Raw genomic sequence first — 14,277 nt, 5'->3', positions numbered from 1 at the left:
CCTCCCAGCCAGGGCAGCTCAAGGACTAAAACAGAGGCCAGGCTCCCCCTGCTGATGAGCCTGGGCACCCACACCAGGTTTGGCGACATCAAATATCACCTCTGTACTGGATCCTATCTGGGATATAGAAACACCTAACAGTTTGTGTCTCCCTCCATCTTCTTTTCTTCCAGGGAACCAGAGTGATTTACTTCAGTTCATTCTCCCAAATGCAGGATTCACCTCACTGTAGTGTGGAAGGAAAGATGAGGCTCAGAGAGTTTAAGTGACTCTCCCAGGATCACATAGCAAGTTGGGCCTGGCACCGGAATTGGCCTCCTCCACTGCAGACCAGTGAGGAGGCAGATGTGCTCATTGACTGTCACGAGGACCACCAGACTCCCGCAGGGAGACATCGCTGTGTCCTCTCCTCTCCATTGGCCAAGGCCTCCTTCTCTTCACCTTACCTCCTTATCTCCTTGGCCAGACAGTGGCTAACTCTGGACTGCTGACACAGTTGAGCTACCTGTGACCCATATGAGCATGAGCCCCTCAGACCCTGTGGTAGGAACAGTCCTTAGGTGACGTGGAAAGTGCCCATCCTGTGGAATAAGTGCCTAGTGGGTAGGGGGTCCTGCTGTAGGAATGAGGAGCCCAGAAGAAGGGGCCTGCAGCACCCTTCCATTGGGGAGCTCCTACTTATGGGGGAGATAGGCCAGATGAGTCCATCAAGAAGTCACATCCCTGCCCCAAGCAGGGGGCAGCGCTGAATTTACACGATGGAGGCTGGAGGACTCCTGAAGCTGAGGCCAAGCTGGTGTCTCCAGCAGGGAGCGGGTACCCCGGCCTAGATCGTTACCTCCTTATCTGGAATCCCCTATATCACTCTCCTCCACGCTCAACATCTCCAGGATTATACACGGCACTTGTGTGTCCTTCTAGTAGGGGGGTCCCTCTTTCTCTCTTCTGGAGAACACATGGATTGAGACAGTGTCCATGTCTTTCTTTTCTTCGGTCTGGGCCACCTTGGCCTCAGTTCTCCTGGGAACCCCTGGACTTGAGGCTGAAATCAGCGCTCATGACTGACTGCAGCTCACAAAGTAGCTTTCCCTTTTCAGGGTCATTGACCAGGGGTGAGGGGCTCTCTCCGCTTCTGTCTGGTCCTGGCTCCCTGCCCTTGAGGCCAGGGCAATATGAGAAGGATTCCCAAGCTAGTCCCAAGCCATTCCCATGCTATTTGTTGAAGCAACTCTCCAGCCTCCCAGCATCTTGCTAGGTTGATTCGGTGGTAACTCCTGATGTCAATGAGCCACAGTCTCCAAAGCGCCGTCTCCTCACCTAGGAGAGGGCTTCCTTCATCATGCCCCCTCCTTGCTCATTTCCCTGTGTGGTCAAGACCCCTTAGCAACAGGTGCCATCACTAGGTGGTGGGAAGCCCCTACTTACTTACATGATGATTACAGGATAAGGATTTAGAGCCAGATGGACCAGGATCTGAATCCCAGTTCAACCAGTTACCTTGGGCAATCTGCGTAGCCGCTCAACCTCAGTTTCCAAATCTGCCAGTCCATATAATAGTTCGTATCACATGGGGTTGTATAGGAATGAAAGGGAATGATGCAGTGACTCCAAGGGACATGAACACTGGGCTGAGGACAAGTGAAGGTAAAGGACATAGTATAACATAGTATATCTTGCTGGGGTGTAAATTTTACTAGAAGCATTTAGGGAAATATATTCTGAAGTAAACTATAGTAAACGTAAAATTTGAACAAATTTTAAAGAAGGAAGAGAAGACTGAAAGAAGTGGGTTTTTTTTTTTGTTTTTCTTGTTTTGTTTTGCGGTACGCAGGCCTCTCACAGTTGTGGCTTCTCCCGTTGCGGAGCACAGGCTCCGGACGCGCAGGCTCAGGGGCCATGGCTCACGGGCCCAGCCGCTCCGCAGCAGGTGGGATCTTCCCTGACCGGGGCACGAACCCGCATCCCCTGCCTTGGCAGGCGGACTCTCAACCACTGCGCCACCAGGGAAGTCCTGAAAGAAGTGTTTTTATTTATAGTCACTTGCTCTGGGTTATACTGTAAACTTAGGAGTCAGGGGTTATCTGCTTAAGGGTCACTCTCACTGCCTTAGAGAGTCTTTTGATAGAAGAGTATGAAACTGATGTGTGTGAGGAGCTGGTTCCTGCCCAGCAAGCCCCCTTCAGTGGAGCTGTCTTAGCTTTTTCACAGGCTTTTGCACATCTGAGATCTTGCCTTGAATTAAGTCCCAGCTCTCCTGGGCTTCAGCCACCAGTACCGGGACAAGAATCAGAGCTGGGGCTCCATTGAGGGGCTGGGGCAGGTGTTGTCTTACAAAATTACTAGCAGTATCAGAAAGGTGAGTGGGGAGAATCTCTTTTCACAGATTCCAGGGTGGTAGGCATGGGGGTAAGACAAGTCCCTACAACCTACTCTAGTACTTGGAGGCCCAGCTCAAAGCCCTGGTAAACTGCAGGCTGACTCTGAGAGTTTGGTTGGGGATAACGCTCAGACACTGGCTACAGGAGCTCTGGTCACATTTGAGAGGATGAAAGCTACTGTCACACATTCCAGAATACTGGAAATGGGGAGAAGGAAAAAGGGAGGTTGTGCATAGTATGTTCCAGGCTCTGGTCTAGATGATTGGCATAGGAGGTTTCAGCTAAAACAACAATTTGCATACAATGAGATAGCATCATCCCCATGCCCAAAGAAGTCATGAGACTTCTGGTAGAAGCTACTAGTGGTTCCCAATAATTTTCTACTACGTTATCAACGTTCTAGCCTAGAAAGAAGACTAAATTTCCCAGCCTACCTGTGTGGTTAGATGTGGTCATGTGACTGGGTTCTGGCCAATGAAAAGTAAGTGGAGTGTCATGTGATAGTTTCTAGGACTCTTCCTTAAGACATAGCCAGTGTTAATTCTCTCTGTCTCTTCTTCCTCGTTCCTCCCTCTATTTTGCTCTTTGGTAGGCGAGTGCTACCTTGAACCACGAGGACGAGGGCCACCCACTAGGAACAGCAGAATAGTGAGCTGCAAGGAGACTGGGACATCATACCAGTCCCAAACTCCTACCTCTGGGCTTTTATGTAAAAGGAAAATAAACTTCTACCTTGTTAAAGTCATTGTTGTTGTGGGTTTTCTGATACCTTCACTTGTACCTCATCCTGATTAGATTCTTAACCTAGTAAGTGATGGAGTGGGGGATTTGAACCTGAGTCAATAAGATCTTAAACCCACGCTTTCCTGCCACAATGTGATGTTTCTGGGGGCCCTACATGTGCTCCTGCTGTACCTCCATCAGCTCTTAGGTGTGAAGCATTACTCAGAATTGTGATGGGGTGGGAATTGGAGGAGGGGAGCTTGTCTGATGCAACTCTTCATACTCATTCATTCAAAAGACTGCTCAGGGGTCTTTGATGGATACAGGGGCAACTTGGGGGCCAAAGTCCAGGACCCTGAGAGGGTGGTGGAGATGACACCTCCCCTGAGATCCAGGAAGCCCCAGCTTTCTGCCACAGGACTTGCCATCCAGCCACCCCTTGTGGCAGATGAAGGCTGTAGTCAGGTAGCCCTGGGTCCCCCAGTGTGCTGACAGACTCTGGTCTACTGGGACACCTCTAATGAAACTTTGCTAAGGAAAACTGCTGAAACAGGTGAGCCATGCTCCAGGAGAATCCTCTTTCTACAGGAGAATTTTGCAGGACCTTTGTGAGCCCAGCAAAATGTCAGGTAGGCAAAGAAGGACCCCCTTCTGGTAAGCAGGTATATTTTCTCTTATCTGATCTCATAAGGGGTGTTTACCAGCTTCAGGGCTGAGTAGGAGTTTGAGTTAAAAGGGCTGTAAGGGAGATCAGCTCAGTGCTTTGTGACCACCTAGAGGGGTGGGGTAGGGAGGGTGGGACGGAGGGAGATGCAAGAGGGAAGAGATATGGGAACATATGTACATGTATAACTGATTCACTTTGTTATAAAGCAGAAACTAACACACCATTGTAAAGCAATTATACTCCAATAAAGATGTTTAAAAAACCCCCAAAAAACCCAAAATAACAAGGGCTGTAAGATCCTACTGGTAAACTCTCAGAGCCTGCACATCACAGAGGAGAGTCTGAGCTAGGACTCACAACAGCTGGCTATGTATCTGGGAAGGTGCTATTCATAAACAGACAAGACACATTTAACTGGCTGATTGATCTTGCGGAAGTCTCCTATCTTGTCACTCTCCTTGTTTGTGCAATGGGGATGATAATCACTATCTCTCAAGGTTATTGCAGCATTTAATGAGATACTGAATATGAAACCATTCCAAAATCTGTAAATCATCTACAAATGTGAAAGATTATGATTCTGCATTTGTATAGCAGAAATAAAAATACTGTTGACACGTTGTGCCCAACCAGACTCCCTTTCCCATGCATGGCATATAGCAAGTGTTCAATAAATGTTAAATAGATAACATGTACTGAAGTTTGATTTTAGGGAACCTGACCCAAGTGTTCTACTTCATAAAGTTTCTGTGAGGATTAAATGATATAATATAGGTAAAGAAATTAATCCCATGCCTGGCATATAGCAGATGTTCAATAAATGTTATAGATGGTTATCCAAGAGACTTCAGCATCAGAAACCTCTTAGTGTGATAGTAAAGGGTAGAAATCTGGTGAGTCTGTCAGTGGATTGAATTTTATCTGCTAAGGAAGTGAGATGAACAGAGAGGGACAGCTGAGTTTTCTTGGTTCTCTCAGCTTTGGGCAGTGAGGGTTCTTATATAGCTGATGAAAAAGAAATCCAGTCATATATACAGTTACCAACAGAGGATGCCATTTCTATACAAATAAGTGAGTTTTTTCCCTCTGCTAATCTGAACCAGGTTTCATCAAGGCAGCCCATGTTGGTAGGGAAGATCAGTTATGTGGCAGAGCCAACTTAGGAAAGTGCCTTAAGACCTGCATAGATAATAGGAGAAGGCAGAATAGGGAGAATCACTTGAGTCAAGATGATGGGGAAGCTTTCCAGGAAGTGAGGTTTGAGTTGGACACTCAGGAACCTATGGAGTGAAGGGAGATAGCATATCCAAGGGAATTCTTAGGCTAGGTGATCAGATCCTGGATACAGCAATGGCAGTGAGGGTGGCTAAGGGAGCACATGAAGGACACCAAAGAGGGAAAGAGGACTGGGATTCCAGCCAAGGGGTATTAGGAGAACAGTGGACCTACTGACACAGGGCAGAAATCAGAAGGGACATGGTTTTTATGGAACACCAACAGCACTTTCTCCAATTGGTTTGACTGCCTGTTATATATGACTTCTTCTGCAGTGACCTCGCCCTACATAGCACTTTTCCATCAAGCTATAATTCTGCAGGATTCCTGCTCTGTGCAGACTCCAGAAACAAGTGCAATATTGAGATGTTAATAGCGAAACGATTCCATTGGTTCTTTCCATTCTGAGTAGAGAAGGCAAGAAATTCCCCATAGCTTTCCCATGTCTCTGAACCAGTGATTGTGTTTCAGTCACAGTTGAATTAGGAGAGAGAAATCACATAGTCTTTTGAAAATGGAAGGTTTGATATAAAAATTTACTATTTTCAGGGAATTAACTACACAGTGGGAATAAAAGGGAATGTTAAAAAATTCCCTAAGGCTGATGGAGAGTAACAAAAGAAGGAACACACTTGGAAGGGGAGAGGGGCTCCCCAAGGTTGGGGTTCAGCCCTTGTTAGGGAAGGTGTGGTTGCAGCCTACCGGATGGCAGAGAAACTCTCTGGGTTGTCTTTGGACAGAACTGGTCCATAGTCAGAGATCCAAGCCTGGTGGGCTGACAACTGCAGGCTTGGGCTGCCAGCTGGAAGCTTCCTGTTGGGTGTCCACAAAATTCCCCAGGAAGCTGTTTTGGGGGGATGTTGCTGAACTCATGGCGAAGCCACCTAGTGCTGCCGCAGAACTCATTGAGAAACCTCTTTGGGAGGAAGCTGCATGCTGGACTTTCCAGGGAACTGGTTGAGTCACCCCTGCCTTTCACCAGGAATCCACCCATGAGGGTGCAGCTAAACTTGCCACTGGGAAACCAGATGAGACACCCACAAAACTAACCATAGAGACGCCATCAGCAGAAGTGCTGCTGAAACCTGCTAGGAGTTAGCTCCACCAGACTTCAGTCCTGGGGTCAAGTCAGAAGCAAAGCGCAAAGGAACCAGGAAGATGTTCTTTTTCTCCTGTCCCTCCAGCGCCCTCTACTGATAAAGCATAACATGTTCCAGGGAGAAGGTGTTCCAGACATCTATAAAGGTTGCATTTGGAGCTGAAAGGTAATAAATTGATAACTGGTACAGGATGTCTGTGGGCTCATTTGGGGGGTTGGGGGATTTTTCATAAAACCTTTTTGAAAAACATAGTTTTAGGAAATATTCCTATCAGCTGAGAAATGAATGAAAATGAAGAACCCAAAAGACAATATAGTGTAAAAGGCAAAGAATAATTAAATCAATAGAACTAATAAGACTATGTAAGCTAAATAATTGTGATTAATATGATATAAAACTCAAGAAAAATGAGGTGAAAATAATTCTTACAATTATCTATAATAAAGACTTCATAATTATGAACTGGGATTTTTGTATCACAAATTACCTTGATAAATACTGGATGGTAGCAAAGGAGAGTGGTTCAATTTTTCATCTATCATAAGAGATCCCAATAGCTATGGTTTTATTCTTGATGTTAATAAATTAAAGAGATTTTAAAAATAAGAAGTATCCATCTACAAGTAATCATAGTAAATATGAATGTTTTTGTAAGACACACTTAAAGCAAAATGTTTCTCATCAGGTAAGAAATAAGAGGATAGGCAAAAATATATGAAGTAAATGAAAATATTTTTTAAAAAACCAGAAGAAGTAGAATTTAAGGCAAAAAATCAGGGAGTGGGAAATAGAACACATAAAAATAGCCATCATTTGTATATAACAGTTAAGGCATTAAATAATATTATATTAAAATCTATAATATATTAAAATTCAGAAATTAATAACATCACAAATGGTATGGAAGAAGAGAAATTTTAAAACACTGCTCTTGGTTTTTGGAAGATTGAGTGAGGAATAAACTAAGATAGATATGGCATCTTCTGCTAGCGACAAATTAGGTAATTTAGGTCAACCATCCCACTGAGAATAACTAGAACTGTACAAAAGAATAAAACACCTGCTTGAGAGCATAGGAGCACTAATAAATTTCTAAAGAATCATGGGCCAAGATCTGGAAGAAAACGTATCTGCTGAGAGGTGAGCCCTGCATTTGGGCCACTTTTGCCCAATCAAGAAAACACAGATGAGAAGCTAAGTATTACTTTTTAAAAAAAATTTTTTATTATAGTATAGTTGCATTACAATGTTGTATTAGTTTCTACTGTACAGCAAAGTGAATCAGCTATATGTATACATATATCCCCTCTTTTTTGGATTTCCTTCCCATTTAGGTCACCACAGAACATTGAATAGAGTTCCCTGTGCTACACAGTAGGTTCTCATTAGTTATCTATTTTATACATAGTATCAATAGTTCGTATATGTCAATCTGAATCTCCCACCCGACCTTTTCCCTTTTAACAGCTTCATGGGTTTGGAAGAAGCAAATAAACTGGGAGCAGGAAAGGAGAACTGGAGTAAACTGCTCAAGAGCAGGCTGGTCTTTCACTGAATACACTGCCTCAGCACTCCAAGGCTAGGCGTGGGGAATCAGGATAAAGAGAGTTCTCCCGAAGCTCAGAAAGCCAGGGGTTAGAGTGCAGAGCAAAGAAAACTCTGTAGGGATGCAAAAGCTAGTGGCCATTTAAAAAAACAAAGTGATATATTCCCACAGTCAAAAAGGTATCAGCTGGACTATAAAGCACAAAGAAATTTCTGGAACCTCACTGGTACCTGCTGAAGGGAAGGCTCTGATTCTACCTTCAAATCACTTGAAACCAGTGGTGAGCTGAATCAAACTAAAGCTACAACAAGCCCAGACCTACCTCAATTACATCTTAGATGAACTCAGTCCACCACTTTAATAGCCTGACAGAGAGGAAGGGGCATGCCCTTTTCTAAGTATATATTTTATTTATTCAAGGCTACTGTTCTTTTACACAAAATGTCTGTCATTTAAAAAGAATTATGAGCCTTTCAAAGAAGAAAAAATATGTGATGCATCATCAGGAGACAAAATAATCAATAGAAGCAGATCCAAAGATGGCCCAAGTGTTGGAATTATGAGATAAGAATTTTTAAATAACTATTTTAAGTATATTAAAGGGTCTAGAGGAAAATGTGGAAATTATATGTAAGCACACAGGGAATTTCAGCAGGGAGATAAAAACTATAGAAAAGAGCCCAAAGAAAATCCTAGAAATAATAAATATTATATCAGAGATGAAGAATTCATGTGATGGGCTTATCAGCAGACTAGAAACATTGGAAGAAACAAGCATGTGAATTTGAAGACAGGTCAATGGAAGTGGAACAGAATGGAACACAACAGAGTTCTGAAATAGACCCCTACACATATGGTCAAATAATGTCCCACATAGGATACAAAAAACACTAACCATGAAAGAAATTCTTCTTTTCTGAAGTTTTAATCAAAATGAAATATGACTTACTCAAAATTAAAAACTGCTATTCATCAAAAGACTCAAGATTATAAATAGACAAGACCACATACTGGTAGAAAACAGTTGTAATACACATATCTGAAAATGGACTTTTGTCCATAGTATATTAAAAATTCCTGTAACTCAGTAATAAAACCAAACAATTCAATAAAAATATGGATGACAAACTCAGACACTTTACAAAGGAAGACATATAAATGGACAATAAACACATGAAAAAGTGCTCAGCATCATTAGTCAGCAAGGAAAAGCAAAACCACAGTGAGATATCATTACATGCCCACCAGAATGTTTACAATTTGAAAAACTGAAAACAACATGTATTGGCAAGTATTTGGCATAATTGGAATGCTCATACATTGCTCTTAGATGTGTAACATGATACAACTACTTTGGGAAGCTGTTTGGTAGTTTCTTATGAAATTAAACATATATCTCCCCCATGACCCTGTAATTCCACATCTATGTATTTATCCAAATGTTGGGGACTAAATGTTTTGTGTCCCTCCCAAATTCATGTGTTGAAATCCTAGTCTCCAAATCATGGTATTAGGAAGTGGAGGCTTTGGGATGTGATTAAGTCATGAGGGTGGAAATTTTTTTGCAGAGAGCTGAAAACTACATAAAGTGAAATAGCTTATTTTTTTTAATTTTATTTATTTATTTATTTACTTTTGGCTGTGTTGGCTCTTTGTTTCTGTGCGAGGGCTTTCTCTAGTTGTGGCAAGCAGGGGCCACTCTTCATCATGGTGCGTGGGCCTCTCACTATCACGGCCTCTCTTGTTGCGGAGCACAGGCTCCAGACATGCAGGCTCAGTAGTTGTGGCTCACGGGCCTAGCCGCTCTGCAGCATGTGGGATCTTCCCAGACCAGGGCTTGAACCCGTGTCCCCTGCATTAGCAGGCAGATTCTCAACCACTGCACCACCAGGGAAGCCCAAAATAGCTTATTTTTAAAAGATTCAAATATAAATTATAAAACTAAAACAATAAAATAACTGAAAGTAAAACTCAAAAAAAGAATTTGGGCAGTAGTTGAGAGTCCGCCTGCCAATGCAGCGGACACGGGTTCATGCCCCAGTCTGGGAAGATCCCACATGCCATGAAGCAGCTAGGCCTGTGAGCCATGGCCACTGAGCCTGTGCATCCGGAGCCTGTGCTCCACAACGGGAGAGGCCAGGACAGTGAGAGGCCCGCGTACTGCAAAAAAAAAAAAAAAAAAAAAAAAAAGAATTTAACAGCAGATTAGATACAGCTGAAGAGAGAATTAGTGAGTTGTAAGATAGATCAGAAGAAAATATCCAGAATAAAGGATAGAGAGGCAAAAAAGCTGAGATAAAACAGAAGATAATGTAAGAGACATAGAGAACATAGTGAGTGAGAAGTTTTAACATATATTTCAGTGGATATTTAGAGGGAAAAGAGAAAAAGAATGGGGGAAAATATATGAAGAGATAATGAATGTGAAACTTCCAAAAATAGTTGAAAGATACGATCCATAGATTTAAGAAGCCCAATAAATATCAAGAAGGGTAAATAAAAGGAATTTCACTATTAGGTATATGTCAGAGTAAATTGCTGAAAAGCAAAAAGAAAGAAATAATCTTGAAATCATCCAAAGAAGTAAGAAATAGAATGGCAGTCATAGTCTCAACAGGAACATGGAAGCTAGAACAACAATGGAATTATGTACTCAGTGTTCTAAAGAAAATAACTGCTAACATAGAATTCTATTCTCAGCAAAAGTATGCTTCAAGAATAAATATGAAATAAAGACATTTTCAGATAAAGAGAAAATGAGAAGATATTTCACTGGCATGCTTGTACTAAAGAAAATACTCATGGCCATTCTTGAGACAGAAGGAGAATAATCCCAGATGGACACTCAGATATAGTGAAAGGATTTAAAAGCAACAAAAAGTCTAAATTCATTGGCAAATGTAAATTAATATTGTATATATAAGACAACAACAACAATTTTTTAGGGTATAAAATATAGAGAGAATTAAAATTCATTAAGTTGTGAAGGGGTTTAATGGAGTTAAATAGTTATCCATATGTTACTGGGAAGAGGATAAAAGCACCAACTAACTTCAGGATGTAATATTGTAATTTCTAAGACTTATAAAAGAGCATATAACTTCTAAACTAACAGAAGAAAAATGAAATAATACAAATGTTCAATCCAAAAGAAGGAAAAAAGGAACATAGAATATATGAGGCAGAAAGAAAGCACATTGTAAAATGGTAAATATAAATCCACATATATAATTATATTACATGTAAGGGGCGTGTTGGACTAGATTTTAAAATAACAATTTTCTGTTTATAAGTACATCTAAAACATAAGAATATAGTAAAATTGAAAGAAAAAGAATGGATCAAATATACTAGGCAAACACTAACCTCCCCAAAACTTGTGTCATTGTATTAACATCAAACAAAATAAGCTTTAAAGCAAATATATTTCTAGAGATAAAGAAGAATGCTTCATAATGATAAACTGTTTAATTCACTGGGAATATATAGTAATTCTAAGTTTTTGTGTTTTTCTTATTTCTTCATGGTCTCAAAATATATAAAGCCCAAACTGACTGAACTTGTGGTCAATATACATACATATGTGCTCTCCACTGAGAGGGCCTAGAAGCAAGGATGTTCAAGAACATGATATGATGTGATGAGAATGGCACTTCACCTTCACAAGTTCACCTGTGTGTTCTACCTTCCCCAAGTCCATAGCCCCTGTCTAACTGAGGTAGGAGATATACAGGCCTCTGGGCAGAGCAGCTGGAGTTTGCCAAGCAGAGTAAAATTGGAGCTTTGTTTTCCCTGACACTCCAAGGACAAAGTTAATGGCAGAAGCTGAGCTCTGCTGGAGGAAATAGATAAGATGACCACTCCTGAGGTCAAGGAGAACTCCCCAACTGCACAGGTGCAGAAACATTCCTTGGGGTCAAAAAGGAGAGGGTGTCACCCCATAATAGGTGATGCCAAGCCTCCCACAGGCCTCTGTGCTGGAATCCATCTTGGCAAAAAGATGTTGCGGAGTGTCTTAGAACAGGTTAGATGTGGGAAAAGAAATGAGATTATTGGCCAAAGGTAAACAAAGACCTGGAAGAACTGCCCTATATAAATGATTTAACCGCCTCTTTACTGCCCTCCTACTCATTAGGGAGAACACCCACATCCTTTCTCTCCAGGTGTGTATCTCTGCCTTGCTTCTGTCTTAAATAAACTGTTTCTCTGTGTGCTCTTCCACATGTTGTGCTGTATCTCTAATAATAAACTTTTTACCTGTTTTTACAGTTTTTGCCTCCTTGTGAAATTCATTTTTAAAATTTGCCTCTAGCCTCTAGCCCCTGGCAGACTAGCAGCTAGGATTCCTGGTTTTTCACCCAGGCTAGCCAGGTTCAATTCCTGGGCAGAAAACTAAGATCTTGCTTCGAGCCACTGCTCACTGCTGTCTCTCCAAGATCATAACCATGAGAAAAACATCAGACATACCCAAGTTGAAGAACATTCTAAAAAATACCTGGCCAGTACTCCTCAAAACTATTAAGGTCATCACACACAAAAAAGTCTGAGAAACTAAGTATCATAAATCAGAGAAGGCTAAGGAGACAATTAAAACAGAAAAGTAACTTTAAGGAAAAATCAGATTCCAAATAAAGTACGGAATTTAGTTAATTTTTAAAAATAGAGGACTTCCCTGGTGGCACAGTGGTTAAGAAGCCACCTGCCAGTGCAGGGGACATGGGCTCGAGCCCTGGTCTGGGAAGACCCCACATGCCGCAGAGCAACTAAGCCTGTGCACCACAACTACTGAGCCTGCACTCTATAGCCTGTGTGCCACAACTACTGAAGCCTGCATGCCTAGAGCCCGTGTTCCACAAGAAGAGAAGCCACTGCAGTGAGAAGCCTGAGCACTGCAACAAAGAGTAGTCCCTGCTCGCCACAACTAGAGATAACCCATGTGCAGCAATGAAGACCCAACGCAGCCAAAATAAATAAATAAGTAAACAAATAAATAAATAAATAAATTTTAAAAAAAATTTAAAAATAAAAATAACTGAACTGCAAGGAAAAATAGGTTAACCTACAATCATAATTGAAAATTTAAACACACCCTCTTTGGTAAAAGATTTAGGCAAACAAAAAAAATCAGGAAGAATTATAAAATACTGAAGAATGCAATTAACAAACTTGACCTAACTGACATATACAGGACATTACACCCAATAACAGAATGTACATTGTTTCAAACATCCACAAAGCATTTACAAAAATTAACTATACCCTGAGCCATAAAGCAAGGATTGAAATCACACAGAGAATGTTTCTAACCACAATGCAATTAAGCCAAGAGTTACTAACAACAACAACAAAAGATAAGAAAATTCCAGATTTTTAGAAAATAAGAACTACAATTCTAAAAAAAACTTTTGGAGCAAAGAAGAAATCATAGCGCAAATTAGAAAATATTTTTAAGTGAGGCATAACAAAAAACTATACATCAAAACCTGTGAGGTCAGAGTTGCCCAGAACCTGAGGTGTGTGTTCAGGAGCTGCCAGCCCACTGGGGAAAAAAAAAAACAAAAACAAAAGCAAACCAAACTTGTGGGATGGAGCTAAACAAGGCTTAGAGGGATATTAACAATGTATGCTTTATATAAGAAGGGCTGAAAATTAATGATCTTGTATCCAACTCAAGAAGTTATAGAACAGTTAAATAAACCTAAAGTGGAAGAAACTAATAAAGAGCTGAAAATTATAAAATAGAAAACATAAATAAAGATAGTCAACAAGGCCAAAAGTTGGCTCTTTGTAAAGGCTAATAAAATTAATAAACCTCTGGCAAAACTAAGCAAGATTAAAAAGGGAAATGACACAAAATAATACAAGTCAGCAGTGTAAAGGGTACATCATTACAGATCATAAAACCACTAAAAAGATAAGAAGATATTACATTTGAAAATTTAGGTGAAATTCCTTGATAAAATACAACTTACCACAACTGACATAGAAAGAAATAAGAATGATGAATAGTTCTATAACTAACAGAAAAATAAAAATTCTGTAACGAAAAATTTTTCCTCAAAAAAGTACAAGTGGCGGGCTTCCCTGGTGGCGCAGCGGTTGGGAGTCCGCCTGCCAATGCAGGGGACACGAGTTCGTGCCCCGGTCCAGGAAGACCCCACATGCCGCAGAGCGGCTGGGCGCGTGAGCCATGGCCGCTGAGCCTGCGCGTCCGGAGACTGTGCTCCGCAGCGGGAGAGGCCACAAGAGTGAGAGGCCCGTGTACCGGAAAAAAAAAAAAAAAAAAGTACAAGTGGCTTAACAGGCAAATGCTACCAAATGCCAAACTTTCTTAATTTCTCCCAAGGAAGAGACAATGGGAAACTCATCCCAACTCATTTTATGAGGCTAGCATGATCTTGCTAGTATGACCTGGCAAGATACTATGAGAAAAGAAAATTACAGGAACACAGAAGCAAAAGTCTTAAAGAAACTACCAATAAATTCATCCTGCAACATATGTTAAGAACCCTCCTGCCCAGGCTGGTATATTGCAGTGATGTGAGCTCAGCTAAACAGTAGAAATTGATCAGTATAATGCACCACAGT

This window comes from Globicephala melas, chromosome 1, assembly GCF_963455315.2.
Source record: "Globicephala melas chromosome 1, mGloMel1.2, whole genome shotgun sequence".
Lineage (NCBI taxonomy): Eukaryota > Metazoa > Chordata > Mammalia > Artiodactyla > Delphinidae > Globicephala > Globicephala melas.
The sequence above is the reverse complement of the archived record's forward strand: the minus strand, read 5'-3'. Positions refer to the sequence as shown.